The sequence below is a fragment of the Lithobates pipiens genome, unplaced genomic scaffold (assembly GCF_037356315.1).
Source record: "Lithobates pipiens isolate NorthernLeopardFrog02 unplaced genomic scaffold, aLitPip1_a1.2 Scaffold_16, whole genome shotgun sequence".
Taxonomy (NCBI): Eukaryota; Metazoa; Chordata; class Amphibia; order Anura; family Ranidae; genus Lithobates; species Lithobates pipiens.
In genome coordinates this window covers 478653328-478668764 of record NW_027507748.1, presented here as the reverse complement: position 1 = coordinate 478668764, position 15437 = coordinate 478653328, and the positions used below count along the sequence as shown (strand labels likewise).

Below are 15437 nucleotides of genomic sequence, written 5' to 3'. Positions count from 1 at the left end.
AGCCAGAAATGCTGGGGGATGTTTTTTTTTTTAATTAATTTCTCAGCAAAATCATGGAGACATGGATGGATGTGTGGGTTTGCTTTTGAATATTAAAAATTAATCAAATGGTGTTTTTGGTTTGTGGTGCTCAAATGCAGTGTAGCTCTGTTTTTATATGTAATTTAGCAATCACAGCTCCAATATTTCTGTCCTGACAGGTTCCTTTTAACCCATGTTGCTACTATGATTTCATAGTGGTTTTGTGGTTGCACATTATGTGTGGTTGCTAGATACTTTAACATATTTTCTTATCTTCTGTATGCAACTCCTATGAAAATGTCTATCCGACATGTGCAATCTGACAAGTAACCTTTGCTAAGGTCCTTTTTTTTATCAGCTTCCCAGTAAATATTTGTTTTTAAAAATAAATAGTTTTGGCACAGTAACATTTTCTGTATGTATTTATAAGCAATAACTTCAGTATGTGTATGAATATGATATACTTTTTTTTTATGATCCTTTTTAATATGTTGCATAAGAAAAAATTCATACAGAAATGCATTCAATTATAATGCCTAATCAACACCACAAATATTTTATATTCATTGTTCACAAAATAAAGTAATAGATGCAAATTTACTTTTTTTTTTTTTTTTTGCTCAGGGTCCCGTTTCATCCAGCTGTCTAGCTTGAAAGTAGGCCAACTTGCCAATCATTATTTCTTGTCTCTATCAAGACATGGCCTTTGTTGTGCAAGTCAAGTGTGAACAGGCATCAGTAAGCTGTCTTGATCAAGCACATTTTAGAAATGTTAGTGCCTCACACAATCAATTTCACCAGCTTAGTGGGTCTGTCATTTTCAACAAGCAACACAGAGTGGGCTTCCATTTGCTGTGGTTATCAGCTTATTCCATTCAGAGTTGTATTTAGATGTGTCCATGCTATTAGACCTACTTTAATGGCTCAGAAAGGTTGTAAAGCATAAAACATATCAGTTGAACACAGAGTTTTAAAGATAACTGTGTCAGTAGGAAGGTATTGATTACGATGCCATTGATTCATGTACAATTTACCAACATTTCTGCACCTACAGCCTATAAAAAGAACAGCATCTGTTTATAAGCCCCGGGGGCGTCGGCGGTAAAGCGTAATATCTTTAGCAACGCTTTACCATAATTTTAGCGGCTTTTTGGTCGCTAGCGGGAGCTTTTAACCTCTGCTAGTAGCTGAAAAAGGGTTAAAAGCGTCAGCAAAGCGCCGCTATTGATTTCAGTGGGCAGGGGCGCTTTGGGTGCTATGTATACACTGCTCCTAGAGCGCCTCAAAGATGCTGCTTGCAGGACTTTTTTTTTCCAGCCAGCGCACCGCTCCAGTGTGAAAGCCCTCAGGCTTTCACATTGGTATGACAGGAGAGGCGCTATACAGGCACTATTTTTAGCGATATAGCTCCTGTAAAGTGTGAAAGGGGTCATACTGTAGCCACATCTATGCTACACATCACATATTTGTCTTGCTCACATTTAGACCCCTTTCACACTAAGGCGGTTTTCAGCTGTTTTAGTGCTAGAAATGGCTCATGTAAAAAGCCTGAAAACACTGGGGCGGTGCACTTGCAGGACATCAGGAAAAGTCCTGCAAGCAGCATCTTTGGGGTGGTTTGGGAGCGCTGTATACAGTGCTTACAAAACTCCCTGCCCATTGAAATGAATGGTCAGCACTTCCAAAGGGCCTGAAAAACGCTTTTGAAAGTGCCGCAACATGGGCACTTTTAACCCCTTCTTTTGGCCACTAGCGGGGGTTAACTCCTTCTTTTGGCCACTAGTGCTCTGCTAGTGGCCAAAAAGCGACGCTTTAAGCAGCGGTAAAGAGCTGCTGAAACGAGCTGCGTGAAAGGGGTCTTAAGTGTTTATGAAAAAAATTTTTTTTAAAGGACATTCGATCTTTCACAAACTACAATGGTATATTTGGTGATGTGGTCTTTCCCTTGATATCAGAACACCATATACAAAGCGTAAAATATGCTATATGTAGCGGATAATTATAAAACTTCCATTGGTAACTTTCCGTATAGGTTTTTGTAAATATAGTAAATGTTGCAACACAACATAAAAAAATATTAAGCATTCATCCTAATCTATTTTTATTGTATTTAATGTAATTGGTTGCCACATATTGCACTTTCTTTTTTGTTTGCACTGCCTCATTGAATAAACCTGTTTGTCCTTTGTTTAATCATTATTTCTTGTAAATGGTTTTAAAGGAGCCAAAATGGTTGTAAATGGTCTTAAAGGCAGAAGTTTTTTTTATCTTCATGCATTCTATGCATGAAGATAAAAAAAAAACCTAAAAAAAAATTCCTAGGTCAACACTTATTAACTGGGGGTATTCATTGTGGGCATGGTCACCAAATCATGGGGTATGGCATTGAATATGTAAATAATTGAAAAAGGATAAGGCTAACCTGTAGGTAAAATGAATATCTCTTAAAGGGGTTGTAAAGCTTTGTTTTTTATTTTCTAAATAGGTTCCTTTAAGCTAGTGAATTGTTGGTTCACTTACCTTTTCCTTCAATTTCCCTTCTAAATGTTTTTTTTCTTTGTCTGAATTTCTCACTTCCTGTTTCTTCTCAGTAAACTTCACACCATCATCCGAGCGGTGTTTAGTCAGCCAGAACAGCTTACTGAACAGCTTACTGAGGAGGAACAGGAAGTGAGAAATTCAGACAAAGAAAACAAAGAAAAAAAACATTTAGAAGGGAAATAGAAGGAAAAGGTAAGTGAACCAACAATGCACTAGCTTAAAGGAACCTATTTAGAAAATAAAAAAACAACCTTTACAACCCCTTTAAAGGTGCACCATTTAGGAGATATTCACCCTGTATGCAGCCAGTTACGTCACCTATGCATGTGCTTTGAAGGTCTGACATACCTTCCTGGACCTGCAAGGCTTTGTGCCGTAACCTAATTCTCCCCTTGTGCATGCTTTTTTTTTTTGTTTTTTGTTTTTAACCTGTCACAGTTTAATATCGCTTTAACTTTAAAAATCCTAGGGTTGATACTGCAGCCATCAGAGACAGGTGCTTATTAGAGGAACTGATATAGATGTATAGTACTCTCAAAGGCAACACATAACTGTTTTAGTCCTATTTTATCAGCTGAATGGCCACTATATTTTATTTTTTACCATCTTTATGGTGGAAATAATATTACAGGTATATTTATTTAGCAAATCCTTCACAGTGAATTGGCTTGTTGTCTTGTATAATGACAGTCTAGGCCAACGTTTTATTTTAGTTCATAAAGCTAGTCACACATAAATCAATCAAAAAGCAAACAAGTTTTCCAGATTAGCTCACACAGGAGTGAACACAAGCCATCTTATAGCTGGATTGTCAGACATGCCCAAAAATGGTTCAGAAGATTTTTATTGTCGTCTGTGGGCCAGAATGCTTGGCCAGCAATCCCAAATGCTGTTATAGCAATCACATTATAAATGTTTGAATAACATTCAAAGCTTCGGGCTACAGTAAAATATTCCAAATAAATACTTTGTTAGTATACATGTTTCTCCTGTATCATCGTATTTCTTATGCTCTCTCACTCTCTACTGGCACCTTCCCCTCTCCTCTAAAACATGTCCTGCTCTCCCCCATATCCTCACTGGATATCCTCACTGGATATCCTCACTGGATATCCTCACTGGATCTCCTCACTGGATCCCACCAGCCTGAACAACTTAAGACCAATCTCCTTACTCCCGTTTGCGTCAAAACTTTTAGAACGCTTATTCTACAACCGTCTTAGCTCCTACCTCAACCTCTTGACCATTTACAGTCTGGCTTCCACTTGCTACACTCCACTGAAACTGCCCTATTGAAACTCGCTAATGACCTACTAACTGCTAAAACCAATGGCCACTACTCCATACTCATATTACTTAACCTCTCTGCAGCCTTTTAATACTGTTGACCATCCTCTCCTCCTCAAAAAAACTCCACTCTCTTGGCCTTCAAGACTCTGCTCTCTCCTTGCTCTCCTCCTACTCATAACAGCGCTCCTTCAGTGGGACCTAAAACTCGTTTCCTCTTCTCCTCTTTATGTAGGGGTACCTCCAGGCTCTGTCCTCGAACCCCTTCTCTTCACCATTTACACCTCCTCCCTTGTTCTGTTGATAAGCTTCCATGGCATCCAGTACTACCTCTATACCGATGACCCACAAATCTACCTCTCTACTCCTCACCTCACTCCTTCTATCTCCTTTCGCATTACTAACTGACATATCAACATGGATGCCACTCCACTTCTTCAAACTCAATATTTCTAAAACTGAGCTCATAAATTTTCCTCCAGCCCGGGGCCCTCCCCCTGAATTCTCCATCAAGATCAATAATACAACCATCAGTCCCTCCCCTCATGCCAAGGTACTAGGTATAATCCTAGACTCTGACCTGTCCTTTCAGCCCCAAATCCAATCACTGTCCAAATCGTCCAGACTTCACCTCCGAAACATCTCCAAAATACGCCCCTTTCTAACCGTCAAGACCACTAAGCAACTATTCACTTGCTTGTTATCTCTCGCCTTGACTATTCTAACTCCCTCCTCATTGGCCTACCTCTCCGCAAGCTATCCCCTCTTCAGTCTATCATGAATGCCGCTGCCAGACTCATCCACCTTACCAACAGTAAAGTGTCCGCCATTCCTCTCTCCCAATCCCTTCACTGGCTTTCCATTGGCCAACGAATAAAATTGAAAATGCTAAAAATAACATACAAAGCCATTCACAATTCTGCCCCGAGCTACATCACCAATCTTCTCTCCAAATATTACCCTAACCGTCCTCTCCGCTCTTCCCAAGACCTACTACTCTCTAGCTCCCTTGTCTCCTCCTCCCATGCTCATCTCCAAGACTTCTCCAGAACCTCTCCTATCCTCTGGAACTCACTACCCAAATCTGTCCAGCTTTCCTACTCTGTCTATTTTTAGGCAATCCCTGAAAACTCATCTCTTCGGGGTGGCCTATCCTGCCTCCAGCTAACAACTGAATCTTCTACTCCCCTCATCAGTTCATCCATAACAGTCCTTAACTTTTTTTCACCGGCCCATCCCTCTTAGATTGTAAACTCACAAGAGCAGGGCTTCTCTAGCCCTCTTGTTTTGACTTGTACGGTTGATGTAATGTCTCCCTACATTGTAAAGTGCTGCGCAAACTGTTGACACTATATGAATCCTGTATAATAATAATCATATACAAATGGGACATATTTATTTGAAGCAAATCTGCAACAGATATACCTTTTGAACACCATGCTGACCAAAATGTTATATTAAAGTGTAATTCTAGCTAAAACTTTTTTTTTTTTTGTTAATTTTTCGATTGAGTTGGGAAGGGTAAAAACCTTTTTTATACATTTTTTTTCTTTTTGTCAGAGGTCTACCTTCACAATGTGGTCATCTGAATGTTAATGCTTATTGCCAAAAGTGTTTTTGTAGGTAGGGGAGTAGGTAGGATATGTATGAACCACTGTCCGGTACCAGGAAAGAAAGTGGTGGGTAATCCAAAATGTCAGTGTTGTCACAAAAACATGAGGAGGAGAAATCTTTCAAAGGTGACAACTGTAAGTGGATTTATCCCCAATTTAGACATCTCCTTCACTTCATGTTGCATCTCTGGGACAGGAAGTGAAGCAAAATCTCCCCAGCAAGACACAGATAGCAAAAGTGAAGGAGGGCTAAATCCCACTGTTGGCTGATGTCACTGAGCCAGTCCAGAGTCTGGGGGGATCCAGACTTTAATGTCAGGATCCACCCAGATGCCTTACAAGCAGCTGACTCAGCCTCTTAGCACGTCGTCAAGAGCCTGAGCCAGCTGTCTCCGCTCCTCCACAGCCCGGCACTCCAGTGAGTGCTGGAGTGGTAGAGCATAGATCCCGGGACTGACAGTCAGCACTCTGTGCTCGTGAAGACCCCAGTGATCATATGATTGCCTGGTTCTCAGTCATAGAACTGACAGGGGAACAGATGCAGAATCAGTCCACTTAGGTGTGTATATAAATGTTTTCTTATTTTGCATGCTCATACTTCTCTTTTAAACTTGCAGAGGTTTTAACCCTTCCTTAGTCTATCCAAAACATTCATAACCTTGCTTTTACACACACTTCAGCTTACTTGAAGATGCCCTGCAACAGGGACACAGAGATTCTTCTGCACTTTATTAAACAAATAGTATTTTAATTGGTTCTTGCGTGCCTCTGGGAGATTTCAACTTTTTTCTTTTTCTGGTCACATGTTGTCACCAGGACAGTTTGCCATCCTATATTAGCCTAACAAGAGGGAGAAAAGTATATGGCAGCCTAGGATATTTAGAGCCCATTCACACCATTGAACTGCAGTAGTGTGCATTACCCTTGTTGGAATACTGCAATGCAGTTTATTTTGAATGACACCACAATGCACATTCCCAGTGCACCTGCTTTGCAGTGTGCTGCGCTGCCAGTAATGCTACATGCTTGATTTCCATTCCAATGTAGTACATTGAAAAGCTCATACAAATTAATGTTTTTGTGCGACACAATGCTTGCTGGCCCACCACAGCAGACCGGGCTGGTTTAAATGGGCCCTTACAGTCGCTTGTTTAGGTTACATATGCATAGGTACTTGCTCCATTTGCCACACAGATTCTTCTCCTACGCTGTGTAATGTGCCTCTACATGACCATACGCTCTCTACTTTGACACCAAAAATTGGATAATGCACTAATATTAGACCACATATTTGAATCATGGGGAGATGTGGGGATCATCTGAATACAGGCTGTCATCAATGAGGATATTACCACACTGGTGGAGTGCATCCCTGTAATCCTTTATCTATCCATCCATCCATTTGGATAAGCACGTGAGATACCGACACTAACAACTATCACAATCTGGGTTACATGTCCTGACAGTATACAACAGGAGATCTGTGTTAGGATCCCTCTTACTCTCCAATCTGCTTAATATATTTCATCGTATTCTCTATTTGAGTTTTTCATCCTTTTTATTATAGTTTTTTCAATTCACCTTCATTAGGTTCAATTTTCTTTCTTTTATGTGTTACATATTTTATCGATTTTATTTATTTGTATATTTATAATCATTTTACCCATTGAGGTTCCACATATGGATTTAAATAAGCATCAGTTAGCATTTTTACCAAAGCTCTTTTGTGTCAAATATTTTACGTTCTATGATTTATGTACTTTTCACTTAAAGTATTTGAGCGCTGGATGTACATATCATTTGAGTCAACATGGCTAATATTGTGGATTTGATCATATAGCGATGTACAGCTTTTGATTTTTGATTGTGACACCATGGATTTAGTGCATTGGGTCAGACGGGGGTCAGTCCACACCCATGTGTTAGGGGTCAGTCCATGCCCATGAGACAGGGAGGGCACACTCCTGGAGCTGGCTCCATGAACTCGGGAAGAGGAATTTCTCAAAACACGTTAGCCAGTTCACGTCTCCACTGAGGCAGTCCCATGTCATGTGGACAGTTTTTTTTTTTTTTTTTTTTTTTTTTTAATGGACCGATGTGGAAGAACTTATCTGATATGCTTTTACCAAATCTGTTTGTGAGTATAATACTTACCATTGTATCTAATAAATACCGGCTTATTGAGTATAATGCGCTAGGTCTACACGCCTTCTGTTTCTGTTTATGTTCCACTTGCTCTATTTGCATCTGTCTATCTAGCTAAAAGAATGGATACTTTAACAGCCAATTTGATTGCATCATTTTTGTATTATTCACTGAAAATGTTTAGTGTAATACTGATACCAAACGTTGCATCATGATCATCCGTGGTTATCTGTCATATAGGGGTTTGTGTGAATTAAACCAAACTCACACAGAAAAAAACTGCTACAGCTTGGACTACTTTCTTCATTGTTACAGTAATAACAGTATAAGACCAAACATGTCCTACGTAAACAATAACACTGTGTTTAGGCATCACATTCCCCTTTGTGTAGACTTGATGTGTATTATTGTTCATTAGTGCTCCTTGTACATTAAGGATTGCATCATTCCTCAGGGTTATTCAGAGCCACTGGGGAACTCTTGGCATTGTCTCTACCGTCAGAAGCCTTGGACTAATGTAAAATAAATGGCAACAGAACACCTTAAAAGGGGACAGGTATATGGTTTATTTACTTGATATAATCGACTGTTCTACAGTGCTTTTAGATGACAACCATCTCCCTTGTAAGATACTTTCCAGATGGGACACTTCACTCCAACAGGCAATCCAAGCTTTTTAAATGGCAGACATTAGCACTTAACAAAGTGTCACTAGCAGCTCAGAGCCAGAGAGTATAGACTTAACTTGTGCAACTAAAATTACATTTTACAGTAACGTCATGCACTCTATCGATCTCTGCTGACCAGTTGTATATTTAATAGATGTTCAGCAGGTGTGCTTTTATTGAAATGAATGACCCCTCTAAAGCGGAATGTAGTAAACAGCACATGAGAACATTTACTCTGTATATTTTGTTCTCAGTTTGAGGTGGGTCCAATTGTTTATGAAAAAAAAACTGGATTACTGTAAAAAGTGCGATCGATGTAATGTAATGTGGAGCGTGGGTTGGCAGTCTTTAAATTTACAATTTTTGCTTATGTAACTGATAGTAAGATGCTGAAAAATAAGCCAGATAAGCCTTCTCTTGGAGATCATTCTGCTTTTTCAATCTCAGTAGATTACTATGCAAATGAAAGACACAATACTGGATTAATAAGGTATTTCAAAGTGCACTGACTATGTACAGTGTTTACAGCAATCAGCATTCAGCTTTCTGTATTCAATTAAGAAAAATGTTGGAATCTAGTTGCTATGGGTCACTACACTTTGTACATAATAGCTGTAGCACTATGTACTGTGTAAACAATGAGCCTGACATTGTTAATGGGTTCTAACAATTAATCAGAAGGCACATGTATTGTTAGGCTTCATGTACACAGGACATTTTTACACTCTCTCCTGAATGATTTAACGTGACAGATAGTAACCCACATTTATCATCTCTGTGGTTTTTCTTTTTTGCGCTATAAACAAAAAAAGAGGGACAGTTGTGAAAAAAAAACACTATTTTGTACTTTTTGCTATAATATCCCCAATTTTTTTTAAAACAATTTTTTTTTTCTCAATTTAGGCCGATATGTATTTTTCTACATATTGTTGGTAATAAAAATCGCAATAAGCGATTGATTGGTTTGCGCAAAAGTTATAGCGTCTACAAAATAGGGTATTTATGGCATTTTTATTACTTTAAAAAAAAAAATGTTTTACTAGCATTGGTGGCACTGATGAGTGGCACTGAGTGACGCTGATGGCACTGACTGGCATTACTGATTAGATATAAGGAGACAAGTACCCCCAAAGGAAAGTAAAAGGGACTTTTTAGGCAACAGGGGAGAGAAACATAAATCAAAAATTCTACAAATAGTTTTTTATTATGAAAAATATAAAAATAAGGTGCAAACATCACCAACATGATTAGTGAAAACAATAAATTGCAATCATGAATCATTAGTGCATGAAAATTGTAGACATTCAACCCGACGCGTTTCAGGAGACTTATGTAGTCCTTTCATCAGGGGCATTCAGAGCCAGAAGATACTACCAAAGCACATTCTAAAAGTAAAAAACAACAATAATAACAAAAACAAATAGAACAAGAACATACAATGCAACAAAAAGTCAATCTCATCATGAATGAGGGCATACAAGAGGAGCATAGTTGAGGTCATGATTATAAAAACACATACCGATTCGATTGGTCAGTATTGCATACACCTCCAGGAGGAATGCTGACTAACACAGCAGTGCGGCCATATATTCATATCCGATGCCGTGAAGAGTATAGGAAAAAACTGTAGAGCTAAAGTAACTGCAATGCTACGTGGTTGGATGTAAAAATGATAGTTTACAACTATAGATGTAGAGAGTAGCAGTAGTGAGGCATAACAAAAACTCTTGATATCAGAAATTCTGCAACGAAGAAAAAAAAAAAAAGTACAAGCCCTACAACAAACATTGTTGCTACCAATATTAATACTATCAATATTAACGTATGCTTATTATGAAGTCCCCAATATATAGATCATTGGTGGGCATATGTTATCATAGCAACCAGAATTGTAATATATACATAAAAGGGTTAATCATTGATACATATCAGTGAAAAGAGGGCAAGGAAAGAAATGAATCGTTCCCATATGCATAGATTTGTGTTAGTACTGAACGGGGCAAAAAATGAAACCTAGAATTAGAATGTAATACACAGACAGCTTAAATCGGTTGTATACCCGTTGATGTGTTTTTGTTTTTTTTTGCTCACCTGCAAAGGAAAAGGCATAATGAGCTAGTATCGCATACTAGCTCATTATGAAATACCTTAGAACGAGGCTCCAACATGTGGCCCGATCCACGCCGAGGGAGCTGACATGTTCCCTCTGCGTTTCTTCCGGGTATCGCCGCTCTGGCCACTCATAGCGCATGCGCGCAGGAGATTTCTTCCTGGCACGGTCCGGCGTCTCCCGGGCTTTCAGCCGAGAATCCCCTGTGCGCATGCGCCGCTGAAGTCAGCGGCGCATTGCGAGGGGAATATCTCCTAAACCGTATAGGTTTAGGAGATATTTTTTTTTACCTACAGGTAAGCCTTATTATAGGCTTTCCTGTAGGTAAAAGTCCCAAAAATTACTATACAACCGCTTTAAGTATGATACTATGTAGCATTAACTAAGCCCATACACAATGGGACATACTCTGTGCATACAATGACAGAAAGTATCAATATTATATAGAATCTTTTTCGCTGAAGAGTTATAGTCAAAAGCTGAACTGACCTTACATTAAGTGTCACTGCAGGTGATAACCGTGATCCTAGACATACAGCGCGACAATCCGATCGTAGAAAAAGGAGGCTGTCTGTTATGCTTATAGTTTGTGTTTTTATGAAGAACAGGAAGACGCGCGCGCAGTGTCCTGCAATTGAGGACACCACGCACGCAATTGAGGACACAGCGCACGCATGAGTGTCTTACTGTAAATGAAATGCGGCTAAACGCGAGTTACCGCGTTTAGCCGCCTCTAAACTCAACTACCTAGAAATTACTATAAATGACCCTGTGAACATGCATGTACTGATAAGATAACATAGAGGAGAGTTCAGGAGCAGTTGAAAAAAATGCCCAACTGATCCTAAACGTCCGTTTACCAGCAGCAGTGTACATGAGGCCTAGTACAACAATAGACAACAATTGCTAAAAGATACTTTTTCTTTTATTAAACTGACAAACTGTCCTTAAGGAAACATCCTGAGCAATTCAGCTATATGAGAAGACATAGAAATCATTATTGGCACATATATGTCTTAGCTCGTTATCAGTACAATGAATTGATAGTAAAATTACATGGAATCAGGATTGGGAACCAAAGAATATCCATTACAATGTTTTTGCGTTTTTGGCTTTGAAAACCTCACCTTTATTGGAATATAATGCAGGGGGCTAACTGCCATAAAAATGTGTTTAAAGGATTGGTAAGTAGTTATATGTAATGATGCTCAATTTGGGGCAGCTCTGTGTCTAGGCCAAACTTGTGCCCTTTTAACACTTATTGTATGGCCCATGGAACCTTGTAGGCAGTAGTATTTAGAACCTAGGTTTTTACTCAGGCCAATGAAGGAAATCTTCATTAGACTGGGTTCTATTAGTTAAAGTGGAATTAAACTCCACTTTTGAACTTGTACCTACAATTAAGCCTATAATAAGGCTTACCTTACAGTACCTTACCGTACAGTGAATATCTCCTAAACTTGTACCTTTCAGGAGATATTTACTCAACATGCAGCCGATGATGATAATTTATCATGATGAAAGAAATATGGGACAAAGTCATTTTATGGAAGCATTGATTTGTAAAGGGCCTGTAATAGCAGTGATCTTTTGCAGTCTCATTTTATATGACCCCGGTCTGACTGTTTCCAGAAGCATGTCCCCAGTCTCCAACAACTCCTACATCATGTTTGCAGCCTCTGACCATCTCTTGTAACATGCCCGTGTTCTTTAACCACATGCCGACCGGGCAATAGCCGAAAGATGGCTACAGCGCGGTCGGCTTATTCTGGGAGTGTCCATGGACGTCCTCCCAGAATCTTGCTCCCGCGCCCCCCCTGGGGCGTGCACCCAGAAACATCTGTGACCAGACCCGGCGCATCACGGTAAAGAGCCGCTGATAGCGGCTGTTTACCACGTGATCGCTCCTTCAAATGATGGAGCGATCACTTGTAAACAAACCTGCGTTACATCATGACGCTGGTTCCTCCCTCCCCTCTCTGTACCAATTGGTACAGTGAGAGGGGAGAGGGGGAGAGATTGCAGCAGCGCTGTGGGCTGGATGTGTAGTGCCCACAGCGCTGCTCAGTGACAATAATCTGCAGTACTCTGCCCATACTCTGCAACAATGTGCAATACTCTGCAACAATGTGCAATTCTCTGCAACACTGTGCAATACTCTGCTACTCTGCAATAATCTGCCCATACTCTGCAACACTGCCCATACTCTGCAACACTGCCCATACTCTGCAACACTGTGCAATACTCTGCAACACTGCCCATACTCTGCAACACTGCCCATACTCTGCAACACTGCCCATACTCTGCAACACTGCGCAATACTCTGCAACACTGCCCATACTCTGCAACACTGCCCATACTCTGCAACACTGCGCAATACTCTGCAACACTGCGCAATACTCTGCAACACTGCGCAATACTCTGCAACACTGCCCATACTCTGCAACACTGCCCATACTCTGCAACACTGCCCATACTCTGCAACACTGCCCATACTCTGCAACACTGCGCAATACTCTGCAACACTGCCCATACTCTGCAACACTGCCCATACTCTGCAACACTGCCCATACTCTGCAACACTGTGCAATACTCTGCAACACTGTGCAATACTCTGCAACACTTCAATACTCTGCAACACTTCAATACTCTGCAACACTTCAATACTCTGCTACTCTGCAATAATCTGCCAATACTCGCCAATAAATTTTAAAAGAAACAAAGATATATATATATATATATTTTTTTTTTTACTGAATTTTCAGTCTTTTTTGATAGCGCAAAAAAATAAAAGAAAGCTCTATTGATGTGAAAAAAAGGACAAACATTTAATTTGGGTACAGTGTTGTATGACTGAGTAATTGTCATTCAAAGTGTAAGAGCACTGAAAGCTTAAAATTGGTCTGGTTAGGAAGGGGGTTTAAGTGCCCAGTGGTCAAGTGGTTAAACCTGTGGTGTGTGTACAATCTCTGACCGCTTTCTGTAACATAACGTTTCAGGCAAATTCACACATTAACAATGCTAAATCAATCGCAGAGCAGCCGTAGCGATTCAATGACCTGGCTGCTCTGCGTTCCTGGCTGGATAGGGTGCAGTGTGATGCACGATTCAGCACACCACACCATCCCTTTTTTTTATTTTTTTTATTCATGGCAGTGTGCTACAATAAAATGCAGCATGTCTGCACTAACCATCACACTAATGTATCATGAGTTGTAGATATTGTAATTATTGGTAGGTCTTCCCAGAGCCTAGAAATTTATGTCAAAGGTTCCTCTGTGTTAAAAAGGTTAAGAAAGGCTCGTGCTCCTGTGGATTTAATTTCCACAATGCTGCCTACTTTTTGTTTTTCACCCCACGTTTGGATGGGTTTCCTTCATTTGTTCCAGCTTTGTCCAACAGCCTTTAAAATATACTGGTTGCTTAGTTGGCTTTAAGCCAATTGGACCTAACATGAGTTTGTCTGTAGGCATTGTGACGTTTTTGGAAAGTGGTTGTGCATAAATATATTGAGTACATTTCCAGATGTCTCTGATATCCCAGGCATTTATTGTATGCCATGATTTATATAAATGGGTAAATACACTTCCAATAATCTCTTGACAACCTAGCGTTTGATGAAAAATGTAGCATTACACCTTTGTTTTTGTGTGAACTTAGCCCTAATAGTCCTTCCTTGCGGAGGGTCTGCACCCCCCTCCCCCCCAGTAAGGGTTGGCAGCCATATGGTGCTCCCCTACACTTTGGCAGTATACTGTTGCTCCGCATACTCACATCTAATGCAGAGCTGTGGGCCCTGCATCGGATTTGATGCCATTGGATGACATTAGACCTCTGGAGAACAGGGGAGAAGAGAGGGTGCAGGGACTAGTCTAGCAGAGTGGAGGAGCCCATGGTATTAGTGGATCAGGTAATTACCCAGTACTCCTAGACATAAGCAGTTAATCATTGCAGTCAGAGCAATCCCACTGCAAGGGAGAACTTTTAGTTTCAGTTCCAGTTCACACCCGATGCAGTTCCGTGCGCTTTTTTCTGCACAAAATACATGCACAGTGTTTTCCATGTATTCCAATGGCTCTAGTTCACACCATGCAGTCAGTTTTGGGTCCGTTTTCAGTGCAGAACCTGACCGGAAACTGACTGCATGGTGTGAACTAGAGCCATCAGATTACATGGAAAACACTGTTCATGTATTTTGTGCAGAGAAAAGCGCACGGAACTGCATCTGGTGTGAACTGGCCCTCATTTCAGTTCAGTTTTAAGTACCAGTTGTGGTCCTTTCGTGTCCATTTCCATCATAGAGCATGGCTACTTTACCCCAAAGTAAGAAACCCATTTTTCTTAGCCTTTCATTTTTTTTTTCTCTAGAGAATCTCTAATTTACCTCCTAAAGTAAGATGCTGACCTGGAAATGAACACATGACATTTGAATGTGTAAAATTACTGCTAGCCATTCATGGTGTGACCTTTTCCCACAAAACTCCAGCAAGTACAAACCCTGTCTGCCCAATATGACATGGCAAAAGTAGGATGGTATCACTTTGAAGAGAAAGTATAGTATGAGTCAATAGAGTATGTATTTTATGTAGTTGCAGAGTATAGCATTTTTTCACATTTTTGCAAGATTGCTATTGTTTTTGTAACATTAATAATGTAAGTGTTAGATTTGGTACTAGCAATTCAGATGCAAATATCTGTATGTGGATTGATCATTTAATTTTTTTATTTGTTAGTACACTGCTTTTGAGAGCCAATGTTGACTGTTCAAATGAAAATTCCTGAGGGGCATATTGGAAATTTTTTTGTAATAGTCACCAAAACGATTTTAATCGAATTAGTACAGTATTCGTCCTTACAAAAAAAAAAATCAAACGAGGAAGACTGCGCATGATCTGAAATAAAGTACGACCATTTTTATGGCATTCTCGTTTTCAACATTACGAATTCAGGAAAAACTGAACGATTGTTTATCCTGTTTTCTAATAATTTGTACTAGCTTTTACTTTGTCTAACTACTTATAGCCCAACTGCACAGATTAACTCTCATTTTTT

The 15437-nt window shown here is 39.9% G+C and overlaps 1 protein-coding gene across 26 annotated transcripts in view; it reads left to right on the top strand.

Moving 5' to 3' along the window:
- Positions 1 to 15437, top strand: part of MBNL2 (muscleblind like splicing regulator 2) — a 223511-nt gene that overhangs the window by 79780 nt on the left and 128294 nt on the right. For 2 of the 26 annotated variants that reach the window (XM_077482998.1, XM_077483003.1), the window contains exon 3: positions 2613 to 2754. The exons of the other annotated variants lie outside the window; for them this stretch is intronic. The gene's annotated coding sequence lies outside the window, so the exon portion shown is untranslated. The remainder of the gene's footprint in view (positions 1 to 2612; positions 2755 to 15437) is intronic. 26 annotated transcript variants of the gene reach the window in all.